This window comes from Alligator mississippiensis, chromosome 1 (genome assembly GCF_030867095.1).
Source record: "Alligator mississippiensis isolate rAllMis1 chromosome 1, rAllMis1, whole genome shotgun sequence".
Lineage (NCBI taxonomy): Eukaryota > Metazoa > Chordata > Crocodylia > Alligatoridae > Alligator > Alligator mississippiensis.
This window is the reverse complement of record NC_081824.1, coordinates 452,908,161-452,919,849: the sequence shown is the minus strand read 5'-3', so window position 1 is coordinate 452,919,849 and position 11,689 is coordinate 452,908,161. Positions and strand designations below refer to the sequence as shown.

The 11,689-nt window shown below is 53.1% G+C and overlaps 1 pseudogene; it reads right to left on the bottom strand.

Moving 5' to 3' along the window:
* Positions 1 to 11,295: 11,295 nt before the first annotated feature.
* LOC132247946 (U2 spliceosomal RNA) lies at positions 11,296 to 11,468 on the bottom strand (annotated as a pseudogene).
* Positions 11,469 to 11,689: the final 221 nt, after the last annotated feature.

Sequence of the window (11,689 nt, the reverse complement as noted above, 5' to 3'; positions counted from 1 at the left end):
AAGGGTACGGAAAAAGAGGGGAAGATGTGCTGAGTTATGGAGGGGAGCGTGGGGGAAATGGAGACAGAGGGGGAGGAAGAACAAGATGGGGGGGAGGGGGATGTGTTAGAAATGGCATTGGGGATTGAACTTGTTCCAACAAGCTTTCTTCTCCCACAAGTATCAGTCAGACACAAGCACACAGGTGAACAGAATCCCTCCGAATCCAGCTGGGTGTCCAGCTGACACCCTCATGGGCCTGCATTCAGTTCATAAGGGCACATCTGAGTCAAACTGGGTCAATCAGCCTGTACAAGCTGATCCCCTTATGTGTTTCAAAATCAGCACATCCCAATCTTTGGCCTCTTGATGAGCAGACCCCACAGTAATTTTGGCCTTCACAGGGATCTTTAGCTTAGGTAAAAGAAGCGTTGCTGCAGAGCATGGGAGGAAAGGGAAGCAGAGAAGTAAAAATATACCCAGTTACTACCAGTTTGACTATAAAAGTTATTTATTGCTAAGCATATGAAATATATAATGGTACTAGTAGTAATAGATATGCAAAAGAAAAACACACACAAAACAATTACAGTACTACCCTGGTTTCACTAAGTATTTAGGGAACTTAGCTCAAGCTTAACTAATACAGTTCAGGTTCAGAAGTTTGCGCCTAGAGAGAAAAGAGAGAGAGCGCGCTGGGATCTCACCAGTCCAAGGTACTCAGGCTGCAGAGCTGACAGGCACAGTTCGTAGCACAGTTCTTGAAGAGAGAGACGATCTATTCTTCCACCATCCCAAGAACGACAGGGAATGGTGTCAGCACAGGAGTTTCCTTCTTTCTCTCTCTCCTTTCTTCTGCTTTGTCATTGTCGTCTTCTTCTTGAAGCACACACACTTTTTACAGATTTTTATACCCTCAGTTCAGCTGCTTCAAAGCATTCTTAATTGTGTAAATCATTCTTTTCTATTGACAAAGGGTTTGGAACATCAAGAAACTGACTGATGATCAGGAAACACTTAAGATTAGGGAGTAATCAAATGCTTGGGAGCCAGCTTGAGAGTCCTATGGATAGCAGATATCCCATCAGTATATCTTATCGTTTCTTCAGAAACAATAGATAGCTTGCAGCATCAGGATTTTGGATTTTTACTTGTGCACAAGCCTCAGCTTAGCATGACTTTTCCAGATTTTACCATAGTCTTTTAACACACTTAAAGCAATTATTGGGATGCTCAACCTTTTGTGGAGAGGACTCCCACCAGTCGTTTCAGGAAAAGTATGACAACACCTGTGATTAGGGCTCCAATAGGCTGGATGTTGTGATGAACCCTTAACCATCGTTCAAATGTTGCCCATACCCCCTCTGACTCCGTCTCTTGCCTCAGCATTCCCTAACCCGGCAACCGAGTTTTAGTCAATCAAGTTTAAATAAGCCTCCCATAGTGGGACCGGGGAATGTACGGCCCGAGATGCCTATTCAACTTAGAGGGGTGTGTGTTGGGGGGCAGGGGGAAGAGGGGGCAGAGAAGTCCTTAGTAAATCCAGATTAGAACTGGTCTGATAAATGCTGAGCTGGGTGTGTGAAGATGGGGAATCTGTGCTCCAAATGTTAAAATCAACCCATCATGCAGTGCTCTCCTGCTTCTCTGGTCCCAGAATTCACTACAGTCTCTGCTTCAGGCTTTCTGTTCTCCATCTCTCATGTAAATGAATGGTCATCTGGTTCCATCTCGGATGCAAATGAGACCTAGGGCAGTTGTTTCACTCGTCACCCTTATCTGGAGGGTCTTAGGTGTGTCTCTCACTGCATCCTAATCAGTTTCATTTATGTAGTGGGGTGGGGGGGAAGAGTCAGACAGACTGCATCCTGTGCCAGGGTTCCCAAGAACACAGCTGAGACGTAACAACCCACTCCCCTTCCCAAATGTCCTTCAAACCCTCCTCCCCTATCCAATTTCTTAACCACCTCCCCATGCTGTCCATTGTTCCCCCCCCACACACACACACACCCCCCTCCCTCCCTATCCCCCTCTTCAATAATACAATTATAATCCCCAACAAACACCTTGTTCCCTCCCCCTCCCCCACATACCTCCAGCTTCTGGAAAAATTCCCTGTGCTCAGCCCTCACTGCAGGTGCATACACATTAAAAATCCCCACCTCCACCCCCACCTTCAGGTGCTGCAAGCAACCCTCAATTAGCATTTCTACTGCCAACACCCTCACCTGTGCCTCCTTAAGTAAAACACCCACCCCCACCGCCCTATTCCCTTCCGCCCCTGCCCACCAAGGTTGCCCCTTCTCCCATTGTTTCCTTAAAAACCCATAATTCCCTTCCCACCCTATCCCACAGTCCTGCATGCAAATTATATCCGCTGAAATAGTTCCAAACACTTCCACACCCTCTCCCACCTCTTCCTCGTCAAAAGGCTCCTCATGTTTAACCAGGCCACCCTCAACACCATTTCCAAATCTTTCAGAACAAAAGGAACACCCTTATTCCCCTACCCCTCCACCCCACTCCCACTCTCTAACTCACTCTGACCCTTTCACCAGAAACAGAATCCCTTGTCTCCGTATTCCCATAGTTGCCACCAAACCCTCCACCGCTCCAGGGCTCAAAAATCCCACCCTCTCCTCCCCCTCCCCTGTTCTGTCTCTCCCCCCAACCACCTTCTCCTTCTGTTTCCCTTCCCCATCTCTCCAGGTTTGTCCACTTCCACTCCCACTCTTTTCTTACCCCCTTCCCCGCTCCCCCCCCACCCAGCTGCTTCTTCCTTTTTTTTAAAACCCCCCTCCTGCCCTTGCTCCAGGGCTTCCATTCCTTCTGCCCAATCTCCCCCCCTTGGGCTTTTCTGCTCCCCCTAATTCCTCCATCATCCCTCTCAGTTGTTTCAAAGCCTCACCCCCACCTTCTTTCTCTCCCTTTTGTTCTTCTCCCTTCCCTTCCCCCTCCACTTCTTCCTCTGAAAGCCCCAGCACTGCTTCTTCAATCCCTTGTTGACCCCCCTCCCCCTCAGGTGTCTCCTCTACAAATGATCTCCTCCTCCTCCACCCGCACCTCCAGCTGTTCCTCATTCCCTCCTCCCTCTGCTCCCCTCTGTTTCTCCCCCTCTCCCTGCACCTGTACTCTGTTTGCGTAGGAGTACAGGCACTCCCGCTGAATGTGACCCTCCTGCCTACACCCGGTGCACACCAGTTTCTGTACAGAACTGTGCTCTGTGCCCCATTCCCCTACACCGAAAACGAACTGTTAACGAACAAAATGCAGCCAAGTGCCCCCCAACCCACACCTGGTACACACCTTCGACTGGTCATGGTACGTAACATACCCCCTGCAAGGCCCAATTTGAACCACTGACAACAAATGCCTCACACCCCCAGGGTTCCCCACCTCTTCCTGTAATAAAACTCGTGCCTTCCACCCGTCAAAAACCCTCTTCACATTCAGCACACGCTGCACCTTTCCCTCCAGCCAATCCATCACATCCCCCTCCAAAACATCGGTGTACATCTTAATAAACAAACACCCGCTCCCATGCTTTCTGGCCTACTTCGAAATTTAGCCCCTCCAACTCCCCGTGCTCCACAGCTGCCTTGTACGTGTCCCAAAAAGCAGAGTAGGCCTTGCAGTTCCAAAAGGACACGTGCCACTCCTTGAAATTATCAAATGCCACCACACAACTCAAGTCCACAGGCTCCACCTTCAGTGTGGCAAACAGTACCCGCACCATAAAGTCCCCCCGGCTCAAAGTCTTTGCGCCGTTAAACCCCTTTCTAGCCAAAGTCACTTTGACCCTCCGTCTTATGTCCCTCCTCCCATCTCCATCTTCCTGCTCCAGACCAGAATGTATCGTCATCCATGCCGCCTCTTCCTCCTGCCCACGAGCCTCCTGCCGTCCGCCCTCCGCTGCCAGTCCACCCTCTTCGGGCGTCTTCCTTCTCCCCCCCCCCCACTCTCCCAGCTGGTCCTTCCCAAAAAGCTCCATCCCTCCTCCGCCGCTGTCCGCTCGCCTCCGTCTCTGCTCTGCTCGCCTCCTCCCGTCTCCCGACTTCTCTCCCCACTCTCATCTAGATCTTGCTCTCCTCCCCTCCGCTCCGCTCCCGTCTGCTCCACCAACTCCATTGCCACCGCCACCTCCATGATCGCCCTTGCCGTCGCCAACCCTGCTCTCCTCCCAGCGCCTGGCCTCCCGAGGCCCAACCAGGCAGTGGCCGGACCTGAGCCCGACCGCCAAACTGATCTGAGCCTTCAAGAGGCTGAGAAATGATAACCCACCCAGGGCTGGAGGGGGAGCGGGCCCCAGTAACACCCTTCTTACCACCCGCCAAGCAAAACCTTCATGTTCCCCATTCCACCTCTTTCCCACTATTCCCTTCCATACCCTTCCCACCTGTACCCATGACAACTCCCCTATATCTGTCATTCCATCCCTTCCTCTCATTTCCCTCAACACCCGCTTTGCCTCCCTCAACCCCTCCAGCCCCTTTGCCCTCAAGAAATTCCACCCCTGCATATACCATTTTGCTGGTCTCTCTGCCCACAACCCCATCCACCTCCCCCCATACAACCCCAACCTTCTTAAATACCTTCCAGCCCAATACCTGCACACTTCCCCCACTTTCCTCCCCTCCAACCTTGCTACCCTCACCACCCCTTTCCAAAAATGCACACACACAAAAGCTTCCAACTCAGGCAATCCCCACCCTCCCAAATCCTCCCTCTTATACACCTCCCGCCTTGCCACCCTCTCTGTCTTCCCTCCCCAGAAAAACAAACAAACCTCCCTCTGTCCCCCCCGCACCTGCAACCAGGTGGGCGGGTACACTATCACCACAAACAAAACCATAGGCAACAAAAATTGTTATACTATCCCCACCCTCCCTCTAAACGATAGCTTCCTGGTGCCCTATATCCGTACCACTGTCTTCACCCTCCCTCAAACCTCCTCCCACGCCCATTCCCCCTTCCCCCCTACATCCATGTACACCCCCAACACTTTCAACCCCTCCCTCTCCACCTGCCACCCCTCCTCCTCCAACCCCCTCCAATCCCCCACCACCAGCAACTTGCTCTTCCCCCTATTCACCCATGGGGCCCGCCACACCCCCATACTCCCTAATTCCCTCTACCACCCTCCTCAAAGATCCCTCATCCCAAACCATAAATGTAACATCATCCATATAGCGTCACCCTCAACTCCCCTCCCACTGGCACCAGTATTCCCCTCACCCTCCCATCCCTTCTCACCCACTGAGCCAATGGCTCCATCCCACACACAAACCGTCCTGGAGAGAGGGGGCACCCTGGCACACCCCTCTCTCTACCCTAGACTCCCCTCCCAAAAACCCCTTCACCAATATCCTACTATGTGCCCCCTTATACAATGCTCTCACCCACCCCACAAATTTCTCCGGAAAACCCATCTGCCCCAAAACTGCAAACAAAAACCCGTGCTCCAAACTGTCATGTGCTTTTTCCAGATCTACACTTCCCACCACCACCCTCCAACCCCTCTTCCCCACATACTGCATCATATCCCTCCAAACCCACTGTGCATCTACCATTCTCCTACCTTTCACTGCACACTTCTGGTCCTCCCCCACCACCTCCCCCAACACCTTCCCCATCCGCATTGCCACCACTTTGGAAAATAACTTGTAGTCTACGTTCAATAACATGATCGGCCTCCAGTTTTGCAGCACCTCCCTGTTGCCCTTTTTGTGCAACAGCACCACCACCACCCCCACCACAAACCCCTCCCCCACCACCCCTGACCCCATGATCTCCCAAAACACCCCCACCACCTCCCAAAACCTCTCATAGAATTCCACTGGTAACCCATCCACACCCTGTGTCTTCCCCTTTTTCAACCTCCCCAGCACCTCCCTCACCTCCTCCTCCCTTATATCCCTCTCCAGATCTGCTTCCTCCCCCTCCCCTAACTTCTTTTCCAACTCCCCCAAGAACCTCTCCCCCACCTTCCCATCCGCCTCCTGCTTTTTATACAACCCCGCATAGAACCTTGTCACCTCCTCCAACACCTCCCCTTGCTTCTCTACCCGCACCCCCTCCCCCACTTCCCTGCTACCCTTCTTCACCCTCTCTGCAAAATACTTCCCCATTCCTCCCCCTCCCCCACCCACGGTGCCCATGCTAAAAACATCCTCCCTCTCCTAAAATCACTCCTCCACCCCCCGCTTCGCCTCCCCCAACTCCTGCTTCACTTCCTTCCCCCCCCCCAATCACCTCCCAAATCTACCCCTGAACCCTTCCCTGCAACCTCCTCAACTCCTTCCTCTTCTCCCACCCCTTCCGCTTCCCAACTCAAATAAACCACCTCCTAATCTTCTTGTCGGAGATCAGAGCAGCGCCAGTAGCTGCTTGCTGACCCCCTCACCACCGGAGCAATAAAACTTTCACTTGACAGGCAGGTAGGGATGGATGGGGCGAAAATTAACCAGGCACAGACGCATGTGGTTACAGGAGATGGTTTACTTATGTCGCCATGACATGTGACACAGGCTGAGCCTTTGTTCCGTTGCAGTTTCTCCAGTTATAGTGATTATAATCAAGCGTACAGTTTCAGGTTACAGCTAACAATACAACAATTACAATCAAGCGTACAGTTTCAGGTTACAGCTAACAATGATGGACGTGGCACCGGGAACGAGTTACCATGCCTGCAGGGCTTTGATACGTCAATAATTATGCTGACGGGAAGATATTGGCAGGTGATCAAGCTGTCAATTTACTCTGATGATGATCTTAGGTTTCTCCTTAGAGATTCCCGCAGAGGTCTCCGACTTAGGCGGAAGTTGTTAAACTATTTATAGACAGAGGTGTCTCTCAGAAGTATCCAATGATGAACTGCTAAATTGAATCTTTAATTATCTGGCAAGCAGCAGTTCTTTGTGCTCTCAGGTTGCTATCAGGTTACAAGGTAGTGGGTCAGGTTTCCTGTCCGATACACAAGAGGGGTCTGAGCTTGCTTCTTGACCAATTGCAGGGATTTATGGCAGGGCTATCCCCTTTCACCCTGACCAGTCTTAAGTTTTGTTTCTCGTTGGTGACGTGGACATAAATTATATACAGCTCTCCACCAGGATTTTGTTTTAACCCTTAGTTGATCAGATGGTCTGAATGGTATCTCTTGCAAGTGACATGGGCACTGATTCATTTGGGTTGTGACACTCCTCCGTGACCCTCCACCACTCCCAATGAGACTTAAAAAGCACCCTTGTTGTCTTCTACCCCTCATATTCCTTCCCAAACTCCCCACACACCCCTTCATCTTCCAGCACCCTTGTATTTAGTTTCCACACCTTGCTTCCTCTCCCACTGCCTCCCCCAACCCCTAGTTCTACCCTCAACATCTTCTTATCACTAAACCCCCACTTCCACCACCTCCTTCCCTTCCACCCTCACCCCCTCCAAAACCAACACGAAATCAGTCCGCGAAACCCTCTTCCCCCCCCAGACTGATCCTCTTTCCCACCCGCTCTCCCCTCCAAACATCCATCAGCCCCTCTTCCAAATCCAGTTCCCCAAACACCTCCCCGTGCTGTCCAAACATCCCCCCCACACCCCCTTCCCTATCCCCTTCCTCAACGATATAGTTAAAATCTCCTACAAGAACCTTCTTCCCTCCCCATCATACACCAATCTTCAAAAAAACTCCCTCCACCGCAGGTGCATAGACATTAAACACCCCCACCTCCACCCTCATGTGTTGCAAATGCCCCTCAATTAGCATCTCCACCCCAATCACCCTCACCCATGTCTCGTTCACTAAAATTCCCACCCCCACAGCCTTATTCCCACCTGCCCCAGCCCACCACCATCTTCCCTTATCCCATCTTCTCCGCAACACCCTATAATCCCCATCCCATACTCTTGTACACAAATAATCTCAGCCCTTAACGCCCTCAAATACCCTCCCACCCTTTCCCACTTTTTCCTTGATAACAGACTCCTCACATTTAATGAAACAACACAAAAGGGCCCCTTCCATTGAAATCATCATAAACCAAAACTTCCCCCCCTCACACCTCTTCCCCAGTCCCACTCTCCAATGACTCCACTGGGGACTCTACCCCCATCCTCCATATTCCGGTTGTTTCAAACAACCCTCCACCGCTCCTGGGCTCAGAAATCCCAATCCCTCCTCCCTCCCTTCTTCCTTTCCTTCTTCCCTCCCACCCTTTCCCTCAGTTTGCAACCCAACTTCTTCCCCCCTTTCTCCCCCCCATTTCTTCTTTTTCTTTAAACCCCACTCCTTCCCTTGTTCAGTTGCCTCCATTTGCTCTGCCCACCCCTTCTCTCTCCTTCCCCACTACCGGCAGGCCTTGCTCCGCTCCCAGTTCCTCCACCATACTCCACAATGGTTGTAAAGCCATGTCCCCCCCCCCCTCGCCCTCTTCCCCTTTCCCCCCCACTTCTCTTCTGTCTCTAACTCCTCCTCCACCAACTCCATCACCCCCTTTCTCTCTTCTTTTCCCTCCTCCCCCACCAGTGTTTCTTCCATGACCATCTCCTCCCATCCCCCCAGCTGTTTCTCCTCCTCCATTCCTCCCTCTCCACTCCTCTCCATGCCTTGCCATCCACACTTTATTGGCATACATCAAGGGACACATTTGCTGCACATGCCCCTCTTGCCCACAAGCCTTACACACAAAACTCTCTTTACAAGATTGGGCCGTGTGTCCCATCCCCCTGCACCAACAACAAATAGTCAAATGGCAAAACGCCACCAGGTGCCCTGCTTGCCCGCACCCGTTACACAATTTGGGTTGGTCAAAATAGGTCAGGTAACCTCTACAGGAACCAACTTGCACAGCTGAAACTAAGTGCTTAACAGCCCCCAGCTCCCCACCACCTCCTCATGCAAAACCACCTTCGCCCTCCATGCCCCCATCCAAATCCCCCACCAGTCACACTCCTTTTCCACAAATACCACCTTCTGCACCCTCTGCTCCAGCCAGGATTCCATGTCCTCTTTATCCAACATATCACTAAACATCTTAGTATAGTGTCCTCTCCCATGCCTTCTGTCCCATATCAAAAACCAACCCCTCCAATTCCCCCCACTCTAATGCCTCCCTTATGCGCCTCCCAAAGGCGACATAGCATTTCTCCTTCCAGAAGGTTAAATTCCAAACCTTCCTGCTATCAAAGGCCACCATACAGTCCAAGTCCTTGGGGTTCACTTTCAAAGTCTTAAACAGCACTTCTGCCATAAAGTCTCCACGCCGCAGAGTCTTCTTCCCTTTGTAACCCTCCAAGGTCAGGGTTACCTTTACCCACCATTGTTTGTTCCCCGGCCTCCATTTTCCCTCTTCTGGTTCCTCTGGTCTCACCGCCCCTGCCGCCTCCTTCTCCTGCCCAGGGGCCTCCCGATGACTCCTTTCCTGCCGCCGATGCTCCTCTCTTCGGGGGTCTTCTTCCCCCCCGCTCCTGCCTGGGTCTTCCCTCTCCGCTGTACTCGGGTCCACCCCTCTTCCTCCTCCGCCATCCGCTCACCTCTTCTGTCGATTCTTTCTTTCTCCAATCTCCCGGCTCTCCCTCTGATGTTGCTGCTCCCGACCTCCACTCTCCTCAGCTCCTGCCTCTGCCATCATCTGCATACCAATCTGCATACTAGTCGTCGCCTCTGCCATCTCCTCCATCCTCCCCAGCGCCCTGCCTCTCGAGGCCCGACCAGGCAGCAGCCGGACCTAGGCCCGTCCGCCAACCTGATCTGAGCCTTCAAGAGGCCAAGAAGCGATAACCTGCCCAGCCCCAGAGGGGGAGCGGGCGCTGTGGGCCAGTGGCCCAGGGGGCCAGGCGAGCAGGGCCGGGGGCAGCCCCAGCGGGGCAGCGGCGGTCAGTCCTGGGGCCTGGCAACTGAGCGACTGGCTGGCACTCCTGCAGGAAAGCCACCGTGTGGGTGGGCAGGGGCTGGCAGGTGTGTGCCGCTCCCGACTCGTAGACATTAGGGCTGGAAGGGACCTCGGAAGATCGAGTCCAGCCCCCTGCCCAAAGGGCAGGAAGTCAGCTGGGGTCATAGGATCCCAGCAAGGTAAGCATCCAGTTTGCTCTTGAAGGTGTTCAAGGTAGGCGCTTGAACCACCTCCGGGGGCAGGCTGTTCCAGACCTTGGGGGCTCGGACAGGAAAGAAATTCTTCCTTATGTCCAGCCTGAAACGGCCTTGTAGTAGTTGATGACCATTCGACCTAGTCGTCATTCCTTGGGGGGCTCTGGTGAACAAACGTTCCCCCAGATACTGGTGGTCACCTCACCCCTGATCAACTTAGGAGGTGGCCATCAGATCACCCCTGAGCGAGCCTGGGGTTTATCCAGGCTAAAGAGCCCCAGGGCTCTCAGCCTGTCATCGTAGGGTCTGCTTCCCTGACTTCTGATCATGCGTGTGGCTCTTCTCTGGACTGACTCTCTCCAGCTTCTCCACATCACATCCTTTTTGAATTGTGGAGCCCAAAACTGGATGCAGTACTCCAGCTGTGGCCTCACTGAGGCCGAGTACAAGGGGAGAATGACATCCCTGGGATTAGCTTGAGAAGCATCTATGGATGCAAGCAAGCATTGTGGTTGCTTGACTTGCCGCAGCATCTCACTGCAGGCTAGCCGCAGACTCGACTCCTCACTTCAGGTCACCCGGGGCGTGGCCTACTGCAGCTTCTTTGGACTTGACTTGGACAAACTTGCCCCCGCCCGCCTCTACTCGGGCTTGCTTCAGTTCACCCTTGGCGGGCCTCCGTCGCACTCAACTCAACACGGGCTTCCTTCCACTTGCCCCGGTCTCTGTCTACTGCTCTCATTTGACTTGACTTGGACTTGCCCATGCCCCGCCACTCTGGCTTTGGTCATCGTCAACAACGACGCTCGAAGGCGGCAGCATCTGGTCTTAAGCAGCCTTGCAGGCCAAGCCAGAGGGTGAGAGACATGGGAAAGAGGCTGCAAGGCCTGCCTGCTAGTAGCGGGGAAAGCCCCGGCCTCCCCGACTCACCCTCCGGGCACCACTTCTGGGCCCTCAGTGGGCCCATGTGGGCTGGGCAGGCTCCCGGCCCGCACCCCCCGCCTGCCCAGACCCAGGTCCTGCAGCCCTGGGCAGGGTCCCAGCCCCCCCCAGTGGGAAGCTGGGGGGGGGGGGGGGGGGTAGTGCTGCCGAGCAGGAGGGCACACTTGCTCCCCTGCTAGTGTGCTGCCGCCCAGCAGCAGCCCTTTGCATACTGTCTGCCCCCCTGGGGTCGCGGTCCCACCCCTGCTGCTGCTTTTGGAACCCAGAGAGGAGGAAGGCAGCGCTCCCCTGGAAGGGGAGTGGGCCCCGGGCCCGGAGGCACTACAATACCGGGCCAATGCGTGGAGGGGCTGGAGCAAGCTCCGAGGCCCACCCCAGGCACCAAAAAATGTATTTAATGCATCAGTCCTCACATCAAGGACATATCAGTTTAATCGCTGATAAAAAAAAAAAAAAAAAAATAATATATCTGTTCCTAATTAACAAAGTATCAGAACCATAAGACTTTCAACACAACCAACAAAAACACCAGCTTTTTCGCTTCAAGTCTCAAAACAGTAACATTCACGTCATAACATAAGAACCTTTCCCGAACCACAAAGAAACGCTTCTCCCCCTTTACATAACCGTCTCATTGATCAACACATCACACAAATCATAACATTGTTTCTCTCAACCCTTCCCCTCCCT